The sequence below is a fragment of the Pinus tabuliformis genome, chromosome 6 (assembly GCF_031772625.1).
Source record: "Pinus tabuliformis cultivar Carrire ecotype Pingquan chromosome 6, CPIR1, whole genome shotgun sequence".
In the NCBI taxonomy this organism is placed as follows: Eukaryota; Viridiplantae; Streptophyta; class Pinopsida; order Pinales; family Pinaceae; genus Pinus; species Pinus tabuliformis.
This window is the reverse complement of record NC_142292.1, coordinates 1,623,006,357-1,623,027,442: the sequence shown is the minus strand read 5'-3', so window position 1 is coordinate 1,623,027,442 and position 21,086 is coordinate 1,623,006,357. Positions and strand designations below refer to the sequence as shown.

Below are 21,086 nucleotides of genomic sequence, written 5' to 3'. Positions count from 1 at the left end.
CAGATTTCCAAGGGATGAAGGTTGATATAAGGGTTTTTTAATTAATAATAAGTAATTTGACAGAATTGTTTATTCATATGAAGAGAGTTTATGAATTGAAGCGTTTTGTAGTAATTTTCATTTCAGTATGATTGAATTTCTAGTATTTGAATACTTTTATATCGATGCCATTGATTTATTTCTATGAAATTTCAATATACATGATGCCTAGATGGTGGTAAAATTCTAATTGGCATATAATTTCTGCACCGCAAGCTTTACTGCATTGAAGGATTCAAACATATGTTCTCTAATGAAGTCTTTTATGATAAATTCGCGCGCAACTTATAAATTAGTAAGTTTAATCGATAAAATAATATTATGATAATAATACAATTTTAAAATTGTATTCAAATTGATGCATAAGGATTTTCTCATGGTTAATAAATTCTCTGGTTTCATTTTCTACTGCATTTCTTTCCATGGAATTATAAAGTGTTTTAGGATCACCGTAGCAATGAAAGGACGTCTTCGTACTGAAAGGATTGATCTCATGAGAGTACAATATTGTTTGGTGCAGCATAATATCAAAGTAGCTAATCGTAATACAGTTGAGCAATGGGATGGATACAGAATACCATATAATGTGACAACTTAGTAGAGTTGATTAATTAATAGTGAAAAATAAATAATTTAAGATGATATTTTCCTATGTTTAATTTGAATTTAATTGTATGTGTTGAAATATTAAAATATTTTTAAATTTATGAATTATTATTATTATTTTTTTTATTTCGGGTTCATATGAGAGTTAGTAATAATAATATATATATTTTTATTAATTTACTCTATAATGAAATAAGACATTCAATGTGTTTCTTGTAATATAAATATAAACAAAACATCTAAAGAAAAGTAATTGCACAATGATCGACTGGAAGAAAATAAGGTTTTCCACAAACCAATGAAGCCTTTCAACCTTTTCGACTTATTTTAACATTTCATTGAGTATGTATTTACAAATCAATGATTTTGAGATCAAATCCCACAAAACAATTCTATAAGTGCTCTTCAAATTATAATTAGTAATTACCAAATCGCTACTAATTATCGTTATACTTTTAGTTGAAATTTGTGTGCCATTTCTGTTTTGGCATCTAACTGATCTGGACTGGATGCAGGGTTTGATTCCGTGTAGTTTATTGTTCTCGTCTACCATAATGACTTTGCTTAACTGATCTGCAATCAAATTTAATTGGTTTTTGCATGCTTTCCCATTTAAGTCCATCTCACATTTTATGCTCCTTGGAATCCTACACAGGGATTTTTGTTGGGGATGATGAAGTTGTCCATTTTACAAGAGGGTCGGGTCAAGAAATTGGAGCAGGGGTCAGTTTAATTAATTCATTTGCTTCTAGTTCTGTACCAAACCGACATCTGAGTTGCCTGAAGTCACCTGACCTCTGCGGCCTCCAAAATTGAAATAGTGGAGTGTTCCGGTCTTGTTTAGATTGCTTTCTTGAGGGAGGAGCTGTGCATCGGTTTGAGTATGGTGTTAGTAAAGCTGTATTTTTTGCACAAGTCCGTGGAGGAAGATGCACATTTGCCCAGTCGGATCCCCCAGAGGAAGTCATTCACCGTGCAATGCATCTGCATAAACATGGTTTTGGAAACTACGATCTATTTTGTAACAACTGTGAGGACTTTGCAATATACTGCAGGACGGAATACATTGTTAAAAGAAAGGCCTCTGGAAGAAGTGGGCAAGTAGCAGCTATGGATGGCGTCCTTTCTGCTTCTCGTCTCGCCTATGACCATCGAGATATGCTTAATAGCTCACTAGGCCTCGCATTTATGCTGGTTGGAACTTACTTTTATAAGAGATATGTAGCAGATATTGGCGTTCATGTTGATAAAACTAAGGCGCCAGTCGAAGATTTGGCTACATTTCTTGATTCTTCAACTCGTATTGGCATTGATAAAACTAAGGTACCAGTGGAAGATTCGTCTGTATATCGTGCTTCTTCAACTGACAGTAGTGTTGATAAGGCTAAGGTACGAGCGGAAGATGTGGCTGTATTTCTTGATTCTTTTACTGGTAAGAAGCTTCCACTGGAAGATTTGCCTGTATATCTTGATTCTTCAACTGGTATTCGCGTTGATAAAACTAAGGTACCAGTGGAAGATTCACCTGTACACCTTGAATCAACTGGTATTCAAGTTGATAAAATGAAGGCACCAGTGGGTTCTTCAACTGGTAAGAAACCTCCTGCGGAACATTTGGCTGCATATTCTGATTCTTCAACTGCTATTTTTGTTGCGAAAAGTAAGGTGCCAGTGGAAGGTGAGGATCCATTTCTTGATTCTTCCACCTTCAAGAAGCCTTCTACGAATGAAAGTTCCACATCGCAGGAAATAAGCAGAAAGAGAAGCTCTAAAAGGCAGAAAAAGAAGCTCCGTCAACAACAGAGAAGATACTGTGAATTAATGCAAGAAGTTGAAGATGTGCCTCAATTTCCTGATTCCTCAACTGGTAAGAAGCCTCCAGTGGAAGATCTGGCCGTTTTTTTTTTATTCTTCTACTGGTAGGAAGTCGGCTGAAAGCACCACATCTCCGGCTACAAGCAGAAACAGAAGCTCCAGAAAGCAGAAAAAGAAACTCCGTCAACAGAACAGAAGGAACTCTCAATCAGTGGAATGCCCTAATGGTAGTGGACCCATTCGCCAAGGAATATTGAAGCTAAACCATTTTACTCAAAAATAATTATGAACACTTCAATATAACTAAATGTGGATTTACTAAATTGATTATGGAAGAGCTATTCATTGTCCAATCATAAGAATCAATTATAGATTCCCCTAAGATGTACCATTTTAATTATAAATTTCTCCAAGATTTATCATGATTAGAAGAACCTATGGAGTTCTAATTTTACTCAAAGGAATAAATTTTATATTCCCTTAAAGACATAACATGATACCACCAAGGTGAAAAAAGGTATTATGTGGTTCTAATTTCACTCAAAGCAACCCATTTATTCATGACATGGCCAATTTTCTTGCCACTAAGTACAAACCTTCATCCAATTCTATGTGCCTTATATATTAAAATGCAATCAGACACAAGATATTCAAGAATAAGATAAACACCCCTTTTTACTTGATTATCTTAAGGTAGGGATGTTGGAAATAATACTGAGAGGGGGGGAGAATCAGTATTATTAGATCAATAAAACTTTTTCAATACTCAGAAACATATACGCTACTTCAGTTAAGTGAACCAGCGTGTACACGCTACTGTGTCTAAAGCAACCAGCGTATAACCATAAATCTTATGATTCAGTTAGTTTATCTTCAGTAAATGCATCAGGACATTATTAACCATATTAAAAGTAAACAGGTGCAGTATAACAGAACAAATCATCACACAAAAGCCACACACATGAACACCATGATATAAGGTGGAAACCCAATGTGGGTGAAAACCACCTGCTGCAAGTCGTCTCTATCTTTCTTTAATAAGAAACTTCAGTTTGCAATCTTTTGTACTGGTGCAGCCTTATACCAGTACGCAAGCTACAACCTGCAGAAGGCTACAACCTTCTCTCGTTTTCCAAACTCTCCTGGAAGGGAGCTCCAACCCCCCTTTGCTCTTGTACTAGCTAAGATACTAGTACGTAGGTGCTGGCCTACAATCTTCTTTCCTTCAGGTACCACTTTTCATCAATTTTCAGACTGGATACTCCTGAAGCACAACATTACAACCTGAAGACCACGATTCATTCACTTTTCATAACAAATCATTGAAGCACAAAACAACCAATACTAGCATCATCAATCTTTGAATTACTGAACCACTGAAAACCTGTCAACACCCAGTCACCAGAACACAGAGCAGACTACAGAACTCTGCAATAACAGTCAGACCCGACTGCAACCCCAAAAATTAAGCTTCAAAAGGTATACGCTACTTCAATGAAACCAACCCGCGTATACACGCGCTTTTACCAAAGACAACCTGCGTACAGATCTAAAAATAATTTCTCATAACTTGCAGCTATACCAGAAATCAGTCATACCCAGAACATAACATTGCGTCAGTATGCAGATCTAAAAATACGCATAATCAACCATATAAAGATAGTTCATTTCAACCAATTTGATCCCGATCTATCCTTAGATCTAGTCTTCCATCAACCGGTGTGATCTCTCCTTAGCTCAGATCAAGCAATGTATCATCAACCCAGAACCTGCATACTAGATCTCTTTCTTCATTAGATATTCAAGACTATTTCGATGCCATTGCCTAATGATCTTCTTCTCCTTATATAGTCTTAGGCCCTTCTCAATACCACGGTCCAAAACCATAGTAATACAATACCATCAACTTCAAAACTCGGGATCAACACGACTGTCGAGATACCTTGGTCCAAAAACATAGGCTCAAGTACCGAGAACTAACTACCACAGACCAAAGGGAAGCTTCTTGACATGTACGCTCTTTTCTGTTCATCAAACTGCGTGTATACGCGACTTCGTATATAGCGAGACTGCGTATCCGCGACTTAGTATATAGCGTACCTGCGTGTATACGCAACTTGGGCTTAATGAACCTGCGTATATGAAATTTCTCTTCATTCTTATAGTCTCGACTGAGATCTGTCATCAAAGAGAGTTGCCATCAAGGACAACACCTGTACCGTAGCGCCACACATGTGCCAAAATGCCAACAATCTCCCCCTTTGGACTTGATGGCAACTCCAAGATCCTTAGAATCATTCTCCCCCTTTGTCATCAAGGGCAAAGGGCTGTGCTCCCCCTGTGAACATGCTGATATCTCGGCTCTGGTGTGCTAAACATGCTCCCCCTGACTGTAGGCAAGATCTGCAAAAGATGTTCTTCAAAAAGAACCAAGACTTATACATCATAAAGGACCTTCCTATCACCAAAAGACTCAATACATACATCCATACTCCCAACCAAGAGGGGATACATCAGAAATTTACATATAACAACCAATTACATTACATCATTCATCCCAAGCATAGTGGGGAAACCAACATAGGCAGTTACATGACCTTGACACCCTAGAAGAGATATCACAAAAGAGATACTTGACATAGAGACGAAAAAATCTAGACCAAGACTTATGAAAGTCACCAGCAGCATCTGATGATCATCTTTTAGATCAGCAACCAAGATTTCCTTCTCCTGAAACCACCAACAGTTGTGAACTAGAACCAAAAGCATCTAAATGCCAACAATGCTTTAAGCTGCTCCCCCTGAAACTGTGCCTGCTGCTCCCCCTGAAACTGTGCCTGAAGGACTCTGGCATACCCATCTCAGACCTTCTCCAACCATAATCTGCCCTTGCTGTTCAGAACTCCATATACGCGACTTCACCTGCATAAATCGGCGTATGTACGCGGATATCCCTTACACAACTCGCGTATACCAACTTTTCTTTAGAACAGACAAGCTTCAATAGCAGGATGAAGCATCAACTACTCCCAGCTTTTGTCTGAGATATTCAAAAGTCTCCCTGGGCAATGGTTTTGTGAGAATATCAGCAACTTGTTCTCTAGAAGAAACATACTCCAACTTGACCTTTTGTTCAAGCACTTGTTCCCAGAGGAAGTGATACTTGATTGGTATGTGCTTGGTCTTTGAATGCATGACTGGATTCTTTGAAATGTTGATTGCACTTGTATTATCACATAAGATAGAGACAGGTGGAGTGCAAGTGATTTGAAAATCCTGCAAGGTCTGCGTCATCCAAAGAAGTTGTGTGCAACAAGATGCCGCAGCCACATATTCTACTTCAGCTGTAGATAAAGCAATCGAACTCTGTTTCTTGCTGAACCAAGATACTAATCTGGAACCCATGAAGAAAGCACCACCACTTGTGTTTTTCCTGTCATCCACACTTCCTGCCCAATCTGCATCTGTGTACGCATGAAGAGTGAGATCTGTATCTCTAGGATACCATAAGCCATAGTTTTGAGTCCCTTGAAGATACTTGAAGATTCTTTTGACTGCCTGAAGATGAGTTTCCTTTGGGTTGGCTTGAAATCTTCCAAAAATTCCTACTGCATGCATAATATCTGGTCGGGTACCTGTCAAATAAAGCAAACTCCCAATCATGGATCTATAAGTTGGTTGGTGAACTGCTGCTGATTCATCATTTGCACTGAGGCTACATCCTGTAACCATGGGGGTACACACTGGCTTTGAATCTTCCATGCCATACTTCTTCAAGATCTGCTTGAGGTACTTGGTTTGAGACAAGAAAATACCTCCTTCATTTTGTTGGATTTGCAATCCAAGAAAGTATGTCAATTCTCCAAGTAATGACATTTCAAATTCTTTCTGCATAACCAAGGCAAAGTTTTGACTCATAGCCTCTTCATTGCTGCCAAAGATAATATCATCTACATACACAACAAGTATTAGCAATTTGTTATTTTCAACTTTCATATAGAGATTGCTATCTGCTGATCCTTTTGAAAAACCTTGTGGTGAAGATATTTGTCCAAACGATAGTACCAAGCCCTTGGAGCTTGTTTGAAACCATAGAGAGCCTTTTTCAATCTGCATACAAGGTTTGGATCATTCCCAAGGATGAAACCATCTGGCTGCTCAATTAATACTTCTTCTTCTAAGTCTCCATTCAGAAAGGCTGATTTCACGTCCATTTGAAATACCTTGAAGTTTTGAAAGCTTGAGAGAGCAAGGAACATTCGGATGGCCTCAAGTCTTGCAACAGGAGCAAAGGTCTCTTCAAAATCTATTCCTTCTTACTGTGCATACCCTTTACAAACAAGTCTGGCCTTGTTTCTAATTACTTCTCCATTTTCATTCAATTTATTTTTGAAGACCCATTTTGTCCCTATGACATTCTTATCTTTTGGTCTAGGAACTAATTCGCAAGTGTTGTTCTTTTCGATCTGCTCAAGTTCTTCATCCATTGCTTTGACCCAACATTCATCTTTGCATGCCTCTTTCACATTTTGTGGTTCAGTGGAAGAGAGTAATGCCAAATAGCTTGAAGCTTCTGCAATTGTTCTTCTTGTTTGTACTCCTGCTTCTTTCTGCCCCACAATCTGAGATTCTGGATGATTCTTCTGAACATATATGGATGGAGTCTTTTCTTCTATTCTTGTCTGCTCCTCTGGTTCTTCTTGAGGTTCTTCTTCTTCTTGAGGTTCTTCTTCATCATTCTGTCTTTGAGGGTAGCCTTCATCTTCTTCGATGTCTTCATGATGAACTTTCCTAGGAATGTATCCCTTCTCATCAACCACAACATCAATGCTGTCAACAATTCTGCCAAGTCTTTTATTGTAGCACTTGTATGCTTTGCTATGTGGAGAATAACCAAGAAGAATGCCTTCATCTGCTCTTGGTTCAAGTTTTCCAAGTTGCTCATTAGTATTCTTAATATAGCATTTGCTTCCAAAGATTTTGAAGCGCTTCACCGAAGGAGTCTTACCACACCAGAGCTCATGAGGAGTTTCAGTGCTGTTTACTCGGACATTTGTTTTGTTGAGAATAATAACTGCAGCATGTGCAGCTTCACCCCAGAAAGTTGCGGGAGTACCTGATTCATCAAGCATAGCACGAGCCATTTGCTGGATTGTTCTGTTCATTCTTTCCACAACTCCATTTTGCTGAGGAGTTCTAGCTGTAGAGAATTCTCTTCTTATCCCATGTTCTTCACAGAAATCGAAAAATTCATTCGAGGTAAACTCCCCACCTCTGTCAGATCTGAGGCACTTAATTTTATGTCCTGATTCATTTTCAGCCAAGGCTTTGAAGGATTTGAATTTTTCGAATGCTTCATCTTTGTGTTTCATAAGTCCTAACCAAACAAACCTGGAAAAATCGTCAATGAATAATATTAAATATTCTTCTCCTCGAGGTGTTCTTTTTCTGAATGGACCACATGTATCTGTATGTACTAGCTCAAGAGGCATGCTAGCTGATCCTTCCTTCTCAGGAAAATTAGTTCCGGTTTGCTTTCCAAACTGACATGATTTGCATATGGTGTTGTCTGGAATTTTGATATCTGGAAGATCACGAACTGCCTGATATTTGCATGCTTTCCTTATTTGTGGAAAGCTTAGATGCCCCAAACTCCGATTCCATAGCCAGTGTTCATCATTCTTGCTCAAATAGCATTGTTGTTGTCTTTCTTCAAATATGTATAGATTATTTGGAGTCCTTCGTCCTTTGATCACTGTTTCACCTGTATCAAGATCACGAACAAAACATCCATTTGATCTAAATATTACCTCTGTTCCTTGATCGCACATCTGACTGACACTCAGAAGATTATGCTTCAATCCATCAACATACAAAACATTTCCAACTTTGACCTTCTCTTTCAACGGAGCAACGCCTTTTCCTTTTATGGCTGCAGAGATATCGTTTCCAAAAGAAACTTTCTTTCCCTTTTCTAATGCGGTATATGATTCAAGATTTTCTTTGTCCCCTGTCATATGCTTCGAACATCCGCTGTCAATGTACCATAGACTTTCTTGACCTTCTGCATAAAAGGCTATCCCACATCTTTCTGGTTGCGGTTCCTTTATTCTCCATGTTCTGACATTTGAGGTTTGTTCCTTTTGAGTTGTCTTCCAGAACCCGCTCCTGCATTCAGAGTCTTCATGACCAAAGTTATTACAAATAGAGCATTCAACTTCATTTTCAAGAACCGAAAAGTTGTTATAAGTCCTTTTCATGGTTCCAGTCATACTTCTTTGCTTTTGAGCTTCTCTAGTCATGATTGTCTTGTAGGCAACACATTGAGCTGCTTTGTGACCGAAGTTATGGCAAGAAAAACATTGGCCATTAAACAAATTTCTCCGATAATCAGATCTATCATCCAACCGATTGTAGCTTCTATTGACATCCATTCTTGGGGCAAATTGGGAAGATTTTACCTGTGGCTGATTGTAGCTTCTGTTTGTCCTTAAGGCCGCTTGTCCCCGAATTTCTTGATAGTCTTTATTTGTTCTTGAGGTAAACTGTCCCTGATTCACCTGATGACTTTTATTTGGTCTTTGCTCGCTCCTCCTTACTGCATCAAGATAACTTTTAGAGGTAGAAGCTTGAGATGTTTCTCCATTATATCCTAGACCTGTCTTGATCAGAGGAGAACGCTGCACATTGATAATCTCATCCAAGGTTTCAGATCCTTTAACAAATTTAAGATTAATCTCTTTTGTTTTCTCAATCTCCTTTCTAAGACAAACAATCTCACATTCCAATTTTTCAAGATGTTTTTCCTTTTCTGCCAGTTGACATTGTAGAGAATCAATAATAGCACTTTTCTCTTCTAAGCAAACTTTGAGATTATTCATTTCTTCATAAAAGCCTTCTACATCTATAGCATCCATGTAGTCATCATCTTCAAAAGCCATTAAAAGTTTATATCTATAACCCTGTTCTTCTTCGTCACTATTTGAAAGACCATCATTATCTTCATGAGTGTAATAGCTTTTCTTCTTTTCATTCTGTTTATTGTTCCATTTAACAGGTTCCTTTCCCTTGTCATTCTTATCTTTGTGAGGACATTTGGCAGCATAATGACCTACTCTTCCACAAGTAAAGCATTTAAAAGGTAACTTACCTCTGAACCTTCCAGAACCCCTTTGAAGATTTCTTACAAAATTTGATTCTTCTTCTTCATCTTCTGGCACGTGACTTGCTTCATAATAATCTTCTTTGCCTGAAGCCTTGAAAGCAGCTTCTCTTCTGTCTGATGGACCTCCTTTTCTCATTTCATAAGTAGTTAGAATTCCGTGAAGCTGAGACATAGTAAGAATTCGTAGATTTTCTTTTTCTTCTATTGCAGACATAGTAAGAATTCGTAGATTTTCTTTTTCTTCTATTGCAGACACTTTAGATTAAAATTTGGGGGACAATGATCTTAGAACCTTTTCAACCACAATAGCCTCTTTTATTTCTTCACCCAAGTCTTTCATGCAATTAACAATCTCATCTACCCTAAGGAAATAGTTAGCCACACTTTCATCATTATACATTCTGAGAGTCTCATACTTAATCCTGAGAGTTTGAAGTTTAGCACGCTTTACCTGTTCGTCTCCTTCATAGCTCGTGACAATTTTGTCCCATATTTCTTTTGTGGATTTATAGTGCATTACCTTCATGAATTCCGATTGGGATATACATCCTAATAGAGTACTGACTGTTTTTGCATTTGTTTCATACTTCTTTTTCTCGGCTGGATCTATAGGAGTAGCTGAAGGAAAAGTGTAGCCTGTCTCTACGATGTCCCAAACTTCTGTACCAAGAGATTGAAGATAGGCAGTAACTCTTACCTTCCAATAATTGAAGTTTGTCCCATCAAAAACCGGTGCCCTGATTGATGCTTCTCTCTCGTAGTTGCTCATGATGAACGATCTACCTTCAAGCGATCAAGCTTCTTTGAAGGACCTGCTCTGATACCAATTGTCGGAAATAATACTGAGGGGGGGGTGAATCAGTATTATTAGATCAATAAAACTTTTTCAATACTCAGAAACATATACGCTACTTTAGTTAAGTGAACCAGCGTGTACACGCTACTGTGTCTAAAGCAACGAGCGTATAACCAGAAATCTTATGATTCAGTTAGTTTATCTTCAGTAAATGCATAAGGACATTATTAACCATATTAAAAGTAAACAGGTGCAGTATAACAGAACAGATCATCACACAACAGCCACACACATGAACACCATGATATAAGGTGGAAACCCAATGTGGGTGAAAACCACCTGCTGCAAGTCGTCTCTATCTTTCTTTAATAAGAAACTTCAGTTTACAATCTTTTGTACTAGTGCAGCCTTATACCAGTACGCAGGCTACAACCTGCAGAAGGCTACAACCTTCTCTCGTTTTCCAAACTCTCCTGGAAGGGAGCTCCAACCCCCCTTTACTCTTGTACTAGCTAAGATACTAGTATGTAGGTGCTGGCCTACAATCTTCTTTCCTTCAGGTACCACTTTTCATCAATTTTCAGACTGGATACTCCTGAAGCACAACATTACAACCTGAAGACCACGATTCATTCACTTTTCATAACAAAACATTGAAGCACAAAACAACCAATACTAGCATCATCAATCTTTGAATTACTGAACCACTGAAAACCTGTCAACACCGAGTCACTAGAACACAGAGCAGACTACAGAACTCTGCAATAACAGTCAGACCCGACTGCAACCCCAAAAATTAAGTTTCAAAAGATATACGCTACTTCAATGAAACCAACTCGTGTATACACGTGCTTTTACCAAAGATAACCTGCGTATAGATCTAAAAATAATTTCTCATAACTTGCAGCTGTACCAGACATCAGTCATACCCAGAACATAACATTGCGTCAGTATGCAGATCTAAAAAACGCATAATCAACCATATAAAGATAGTTCATTTCAACCAATTTGATCCCGATCTATCCTTAGATCTAGTCTTCCATCAACCGGTTTGATCTCTCCTTAGCTCAGATCAAGCAATGTATCATCAACCCAGAACCTGCATACTAGATCTCTTTCTTCATTAGATATTCAAGACTTTTCGATACCATTGCCTAATGATCTTCTTCTCCTTATATAGTCTTAGGCCCTTCTCAATACCACGGTCCAAAACCATAGTAATACAATACCATCAACTTCAAAACTCGGGATCAACACGACTGTCGAGATACCTTGGTCCAAAAACATAGGCTCAAGTACCGAGGACTAACTACCACGGACCAAAGGGAAGCTTCTCGACATGTACGCTCTTTTCTGTTCATCAAACTGCGTGTATACGCGACTTCGTATATAGCGAGACTGCGTATCCGCAACTTAGTATATAGCGTACCTGCGTGTATACGCAACTTGGGCTTAATGAACCTGCGTATATGAAATTTCTCTTCATTCTTGTAGTCTGGACTGAGATCTGTCAGCAAAGAGAGTTGCCATCAAGGACAACACCTGTACCGTAGCGCCACACCTGTGCCAAAATGCCAACAAGGGAAACACCATACAATGACCATTTTATGAAAGGAATTCAATCCTTTTATTTGTCTCTTAAGGTGGTGCGACCTTTCAATGAGCTCTCTTTTATCTATCCATAAGAAGGATTCCATCCTTATCTATATGTAAATAGATAACCCTAATCATAACCACCTATTGGACCTTCATCAATGATGTCGGATTACATTTATTCCTACTAATTAACCAATGGGCCTTATTTAGTAATAATAACCATAGTGGACCCACTCCATAATATACTTATACTATATTACCCTGCACAACCTACACCACCCCACTCTTGATTACACCCCTAGTGACGATCCAAATATTCCACCCCACTTTGGAAAGCACAACCCTCAATATGTTATGCAACCAACTCACAAAACATAAGAAAAAATATATCAATGACTTAAAAAGTATCATCTTTGAGGGGGAAACCTCCTTTACATTACATAAATGAACAATTCTTGGATGATACAAATGACAAGACCTCCTTTGCATATATAGGAGTCTAAGGGGCCACAATATAATCAAATCCTACATAACAATAATAATGTAAGGCCACAACAATAACAATAGTAGGCTTCTATTGGGCACACCAATAACAATATGGGGGCTATAGGGGCTACACTAAAAATAACAATAAGGGGGCTACACTAAAAATAAAAATAAGGGGGATACACTAGTGTTATAGGGACCTAACAAAATACTTGTAGTAATGATATAAAATAATAAGCCAGGATCCCACATACAAGGGTCAATCACAAAAATTGAGTAGTCCTATAGCTTCCATAAACTTGGGTTCCATGTGCTAGTGATGAATAGAATGCTAAAATAGCTAGTGTCCCATGTTCACATACTAACTATAGTGCTAAAGTGGATCCAAAAAGGTCATCTGCAAACCTAGATCCCATCTCTAAATGCTCATCTTGATGTCGAAAAAATGACTCATTAGCTCAACGAATGGTCAAGTATTGTGCTTTATATTACCATAATGGTTATGTGTATCCAAATAAATAGACTCTAAAAGATGGTACACATAGTTGTAAGATGTTAGTTTTAGAGATAAAGGGAAATTTTCCATCAAAGAATATCTAGGTTAAATTCTAGTAGGGATAAGGGGATCTTCGCTACCATCAATGATGTTTTCTACATAAGGTGTAGTATAACCATCCAATTGAAAGTGAGAGTAATAATGTTCATATAAAAGTTATTTTTTCATGTACCATTCATCACAAGTACCATTTAAATCCCACCAAATAACTATATCTCATTTATAATATTCACCAATGTCATGATACATCAACTCTTCTAAAGCTCTTGTATTATCTATAAGATTTGATCCTCTAATTCCATGGTTATTCTTTGGTTCCATGAGGGTTGCTGATACAAATTTGCAAGGGTTATAGTGCATTGAATATTGATCAAAATCATAACATAATATCATATCAAAACCTTAAAAATCTCTATTTTATGACTTTAGTCTTGCTGTAATCTAGGCGCTTTGATAAAAGATATTTGCTTTAGAATATTTGTGGTCGTCACAAAAATACTCGAGAATAATTGACTTTAAATTGGTGATACCTCTACTTTGTAGACTCTGATTGGAACATTATCTTCCCTAAAATTACACGTTTTTATTGAAGAATTCATATGTAAAATTGATTTTCCTAAATTACATGCATGAATCAACAAGAGTAGATCCAAATATTTCCACCCTTTTTCCCTAGAAAAAGATTAAAAAGATAAGTAAAAAGGATCTTCCTCTTTGTTGCCTAAGAAGAAGCTCTAATACCAATTGTTATATACCTCGAATATGAAAATACAATCATACAAAAATATATCCAATAATAAGATACAAAATCACCTTGACTTGATTATATCAAAATACTCATAAGATAGGGCAACTCTGAGGGTGGTTCAAGTAAACTTGACTCAGTCAAGTTACCAGAGGTTTACAAGCTCTAGGTTTATGAAAAGCCATGGTTTTTCATTGGGATTCATCTCTAATGTAGCCTATTTAAAGGTGGAAAGACTCCAGGTAAATTTGTCCTAGTGACTACTGGTATCCCAAGCAGCAATGTCCTTAGACACCACCGCTTCTCTTGATGTTTCGTGATCCTAACAATTGGTATCAAAACTTGGTGAATATTAGAGCTCGAGTTGAGCATGGATGGCTTGGTAGAGTATGTTTGTAGAAGGTTTATTTTAAGTGCAAGCTAAGAGTCATGGAGAAGATGTCAGGAAAAGATTGCATATGTGCAACACAAGGCTATGGTGGTTGTGGCAAAGTGAATGAAGCTCATTAAAATGGTACAAGTTGTGCTAATGAGACAATGGGGATTTTGTGAGTGAAAATAATGTTGGAAGGCTAATTCAAGATATGAATTAACAAAGATAGAGTTGGAGTGAGATATTGGTCGTATGGATGAGAAAATGAAGGTGGGGTGACTGGTTTGAGATAGTCAAGGATCCATCCTGTGATGAGATCTACATGGTGTGATAACACCATTGGTGTGTGAACACACTAAGGGTTTTGGTCTGAGGAAAGTGTATTTCCCGAGGAAGTTGTAATACTTGTTGTGCATGCATACATGTTGTGTAGGAGCATGTGTTTTTGTAAGGCCTTAAGGATTCGATAAGGAATACATGTAGTGAAGTGGTGCATGGAATCATCAAGTTATGGAATGGCCACTTGGATAGATACCAGGATGGCAGGTGTAATGGTGTCCTAACTTGAGGAGGGGAATGTGAGATCTTAGGTTATTTGGTTGATGAATGATAGGTACCAAGTTAATCTTACCAAGTCAAGTTTAAGGGGGGCGGTTGTTAGGGGTGGTTGAAGTAAACCTGACTCGGTTAAGTTACTGGCTATGTTCAAGCTCTAGGTTTATGATAACCCATGGGTTTTCCTCATGGTATTATTATCAAATATAAGCCTATTTAAAGGTGGAAAGACTCTAGGAAAAGTTATCCTAGTGGCTAGTTGGATCCCAACAATAATGTATTTAGACACCACCACTTCTCTCGATGTTTCTTGATCCTAAAAATCAGTATCCCATTGGTCGCCATGATAAATTTACATGGAGTCATCAAGTTTGGGACTGGACCACTTGGAGAGGTACCAGGGTAGCAGGTGTACTACTATACTAGATTGAGGAAGGGAATGTGAGATCTCAGGTGAGACAATTAATGAATGATTGAGAACATGTTAATTTTCTTGAGTGTAACAACCCTTGGTTGATATTCCATGCAAGGGAAACTATAGGAAAATGAAGGAAAATAAAGAGAAAGAGAGGCATCAATGATACAAATGCATTAGAGGAACAATTCACAGCTTTTTATAGTTTAGTTTGGTTCTCTCCTTTCATTCTCTCATACTCTTGCTCACTTAGAGAATTCTTGGAGTGCTTTAGCATTCACTTGGATTGGAGAAAGAAAGTAAAGAAAAGCAAGGGAGCATAAGGAGATAGTTGGATCAACAACTACAATAGGCTTACTTTGTAGGTAACAGGTTGCATGTGTGATCTCCTTGCTGGTTTTTGGATGCAAGATATATGCATGTGGTTGCTTGGTTATGTGTTATCATTGCCATTTCCTGGAATGACAGTGGTTTCAACCTTGCCTTCCCATTTCCTAAATAACCATGGTGTAGTGGGTTCCCCATTTGGTTTTTTGATTGGGTCTTCAGTTTCCTATGGATGTGGGTTGGAACAAATTCTCTGGAGCCCAGAAACAACTTGGGTTAATTGGAGGTTGTGGGTTGAGTTACTAGTCCCTGGAGCTTGTGGGTTGGGACAAACGCTTTGGAGCCCTAAAATAGCTTGGGTTCCCTAGAGGCTATGGGTTGTGTTACTAGTTTATGGAGCCCTAGATAACTTGGGTGGAGATCAATATGGTTGATGTTAGTGATCTATATATTGTATAGGTGATATCACTGTGCTTAAGGGTTGAGGTGGTTTTGCCTCTCGAAGCCATGGTTCCTTTTATTTTGGTTTAACCCTTATGACCCCACATTCATGCTTGGAATATGGTGCAGGGGTGATTGGCTGAAAGAGATATTTGATTCAGCCTAATCTATGGTTGGGTGGTATGTGGAAGTCCCTGACTTGGTTGGAATTTTCATATTTTAATATGAGTTATTTTCCTATTGTGATCTATGAGCACTTGTATGGATTATTATAGTGATCTTATGGTTGATTTGTCATAGTTTCTATTCTAGTGATATGTTGATTATATGCATGGCTTTGTGATGTGTTGTAGTTGTGGATCTCTCTCATGATTTGATAAGTTATTGAATGTGTTTTCCTTTGAGATAACCTAAGGTCAATTAGTTATGCCAAAGCATCTATAATGTTTTGTTGTTTTAAATGATTGGATGACTAGTGAACTATTTTACAAACATTTGTTTTAACCTTAGATAGATTCTTAAGTAAAATAAAAGGTTTTTCTTTAACTACATATGGTTAATTTGATTTTAATGGGATGGAGAAGTAGAGCATGGAGAGGTATAATTGATTTTATATTCAAACTGATTATTTAACCATATACAAGAAGAAATTAACCAAACAGTGATTTCTTAATCAACAAAATATAATCAAACTGTTACAGAGATATGGTGTAATTTATATTTAAAGAGCACCTTACAATAACAAACAGTTCTATAAATTATTCGCTTAATTAGAATTACAACTTCACAGAGGATTCAAAATGAGACTGAAATTCAGTTAAATCTTAAATCGAATAACTAAAAAAGACTTAATTTATATGAAGAAAACATAATGAATAAACAAGATGAAATACAACTCACTGAGAAACAGACCATATGAGGTAAATCCAGAATCTTTTATTATTTCAAAAGTGCTCTAGCTTAGTACAAATCTGCTTGATAACTTGTTCAAGGGTTCAACCCATAACGACTCAAAGGAGGAGTTATTTATACAAAAATTTTCAAAAGATCTACAATCCGTTTGGAATAGAATACCAAAATAGTACAAAATTACAAAAATAGAACAATATAATAGGAACCAAGAAATTGTTGAAGAGGTGGCTCTATCCTTTGGGGATTTGTTGATGATTTGGCCTGAAAACACTGATGAGTTGTTCTACTGTTAAAATGAGAAATTACTCAATTGTTTCACACAATTGATCCCATCTTTGTTCACTTGGGATTTGTACATTTACCATTTTCCTAAATGTTTCATCCACCTCTGTGTGTCTCTCGAAATTAGGCTTGGTGTGAAACAAGTGTTTGATTTCATGTAATATGGTTAAATCAAATTCCAAGGCTTCTAGGAAAGCCCTCCCCATTATTTGTCCCTTAACTCCTACAAATTTGGTTTTGTCTACTGCAATAACATATAACTCCTTGCAATAATCATCTAATCTAATCAAATTATTAGTGAAACCTACTAATCCTGGAAACCCTCTTTGATTTAAAATATTAAATTTTGAATGAAATCTCTTGATGGAAATATCTGTAGAAATTTCACACTGTAGATCACCTAATAATGCAATATACTAAAGAAAAATACTTGATCTACTTCTACAAACAAACTTGTGGAAGCTTAATCGATTTGAGCAAGATCAAATAGAAAACATATAACAAATGAATAAGAAATCAATCACACATGAACATAGAAGAATACTCCGGGGAAAGCCTCAGCTCAAAACCCCGATCTCTGTATTATTTTATAAGTGGAAATATCTTAGGATTACACAAAGCTTTAGCTCACAAGCTATCCAGCTCTCAGTACAAACCCTCACTGCTTCTCATAGACAGAATAGACAACACATGTTCCTTCCTTTAGTCCTCCAAGCCTCCTATTTCCTTGCACAGTTTCTCCTGGGTCCTCACGCTACCACATGTGTGTAATAATCCCTCTCATACTGCTCTGACCTCTGAACTAACTACGCAATCTTGAATGAGATAATTCCTTCTGCATGGATGAGTTTCCTTTATAGGAAAATTCCTTCAACTAATAGTACAATGTCCCTATCTTTAATCTCAATTGGGTCTTTCTCTGAACTGACATGCATGAGTTATTTATGAGAGAATATTCAGTTATCTGAAGTACACTAGTTGCATGCATGCATGCATTGACTAATTGAACTCACAATCAGTTCCACAAACTGTTGGAACTAATTTAACTGAACTTAACTCAGTTAACTGAGCTAACTAATTACAACTCAAATACAACTCATCCTTATCTCCTTAATTAAGGGATAATATCCTCAATCAAAAGGATAACTGTTGCATGTATTCACAAAGACTTCATGTTTGATTTTCTCCAACTAATTAACTCAAGATGAATTAATTAATTATTTTTCAAATAGCTAGTGAGACTAAATTAGAATTTTAATTCTCAATTTTAATTCAGGGACTAATTAAAATTGGAATCTATCCCGAAATGCTATTTATAGCAATGTTATTTTTAGCATTTATATTTTTTGTTATTTCCAACAGAGTTGGAGTATATCCTGAAATGCTATTTATAGCAATGCTATTTTTAGCATTTATATTTTTAGCATTTCTTGTTGCTATTTTCAACAATATCCAGGGTTTGACATTTAGTTTCTAATTGATTGATCAAATTCATTTTCTGTAATACCTTCTTGATCTTTAAGATGGTAGATGTTCTGTCAGAGATGTTTATTTCTTCTAATTCTTCTTTGCTCTTTGAATTTGAAACCTTGATCATATCTGTGGCTTCTACTGGCTTGGTCTTCAAGGCTACTTTTTGTTCTTCAATCATTGCTCTGCATCTAGTAATGAGTTCTTGCTGCTCAAAAATAATTTGTATGGATGGTCATACCTCTGTCATGGATTAGATGATTTTTGTCCAAATACTTTCCTTGGCATGAGCCAAAGTGTCTTCCATCAGGGACTCATCCTCCAACTTCTGGATTTTAAGTTCCAATTTGCAAATCTTTTGCATTTATTGCAAATACAAAGTATCATTTTGTACTTTTTTCAATTCTAGATTTTGGAATTTCTGAAGTATTTTATGGTTTTCCTTCTTTTGTATTGACAATTCCTGTGATAATTTGGCTAGATCAGCTGTTGTTGATGTAGACTCAATGGTTGTTGATGACGAACTAGGCTCTGTACCTGCAACTGCTATTGGGACTGCTGTGAGTGGCACCATGGCAAGTTGTGTTGTTTCCTTCTCCTTCAATAATTCTTCAATCTGCTCTTCCATTTTCTTCAACTGTATATTCTGCTCAATGATAAGCTTGAGCATATCCTCCTTTTGTTGTTCACTTTCTGCCATATCCTTGGTCAGAGGATCTTCTGTTGATGGAAACTTTAACTGTTTCTTCAATGCAACGATGTTTGCATCCTTCTTCTTAAGGAGTAGTTCTGCAGCTTTTACATCTTTGGGATCATATCCCACTTTAATCACAAAATCCTCTAGTGATTTTATTCTATTTTCTTTAGCTAGAGAAGAAATCTTTTCTAACTTAAGTTGGGACTGAACATTTGATAGGGCAGTCCTAAGTTTAGAAAGAGACATGGATGTAGTTGTCATAGTAGAAAACAACATCTCACCAGTCTGTCTTTGCATATCCATCTGGTTAATTGGATGGATTTGACTGGTGTCAAATGAAAACAAAGTCTTTTTGTAATCAGATGGTGATTTAGGAAATGGAATCTTGGCTTGTAAGAAATTCATTTTCATTCTACCTTCCTCATTTTCAAAAGAAAAAAGTAGCCTATGTTGGGAGGTTGAAGTTTGCTTCCAGAACTGGTTGTAAACATTGGACTTTAAAGTCTCATTTTTCTGCTAGGAACCTTGAAAATATGTTTTGATCATCTGAAGTGTCAGTTTCTGTTGACTGAATAATTTCTAGACACTCTCTAGAAGGTGAAGTTGTAGGAGGAGTGGTTGAAGCACTAACTCCTGCTGATGTAGACACTTCTGGATCTCCAAGGTCAATGATCACTGGTGGAGTCTTTTTGTAATGTCCCTTAATAATAAATAATAAATAATATAAATAACAAATAATAAATAATATAATATAATATTAAATAAATAATAAACAATAAATAAATAAATAGTAATAGTAAGTAAATAATAAATAATAATAAATTAATTACATGCTCTAAATAAATATAAATAAGAATAAAACAAGAAAGCAGTAAAAATCAGTAAAGCTATCAAAAATTAAAAACAAAAGAATAAAACAAGAAAGAAAGTTGCATGTTGACACATGGAGTGTGTCCATGTGGTTCCCCTTCCAATGGTTGCTCTATTTAATAGATGGTGAGGAAGATGAGAGGCATTCCATCATTCCATGATTCAACCATCCATTCTCTTGGGAGAATAGTGCTGTGAGACAAATGATTCCTTGGCAGTAGTACGTTGAGTACGGGCTCGGAGGTGGCCAGTTGTAGCAAAATTTTGTGCAATTGAGCCTACAGTTGGTGGATAGTCGTCCCCAAGACTTTGTTGCAGGTAGCAAAATTCAACTAGCGTTCCACAAGGTAAGTTGTCTCCCTTCACTCATATTTTTGTAATTTAATGTTAACTAGTTGATAAAGTGCTTGTTGATTATAAATCACTTGATTAATCTAATTAATTATGTGTTGTTATTTCGGGGCTGTTACACTCTTCTGCTGATGTGGCCAAGCTATCCTTAGGCTTCTTTTGTTGAAAAATGAATCCTTTCAAAACATCTTCAGTGGATGAAGTTTCCTCTCTCGGCCCTTTTTGTTGCTTGCTCTAAGCAACTGGAGTCTGTTCAGTGGGGGTAGACACAACCTACTCATCTGCCTCTTGAAGAGTCCCATCAATCCATGTTTCTTAATTCATAATTTTTTCTATTTCTGGCCTTGGAGTATGGTTATAAGGAGTCATCTTGAAACTAACCCTCAAAGAAGAAATGATGCCAGAAGGATCATAGGACTAGGTGAAATTGGGCTGGAAATTCATTTTCCTCAATAATGTATCTACCTCAACACCAGCTAATCTGGTGTTGCAAATAAATGACCCAATCTGTGCTTTAAGCTTGAACTAAGACTTTCTTTTACCTGACACAAAATGTAGCTCATCCATGTGAATCAACTGCCTAATATAT

At 36.9% G+C, this 21,086-nt stretch overlaps 1 pseudogene; it reads left to right on the top strand.

Annotated features, from left to right (window-relative positions):
• The first annotated feature begins 496 nt into the window (after positions 1–496).
• LOC149265118 (uncharacterized) lies at positions 497–2,743 on the top strand (annotated as a pseudogene).
• The last annotated feature ends 18,343 nt before the right edge of the window (positions 2,744–21,086 follow it).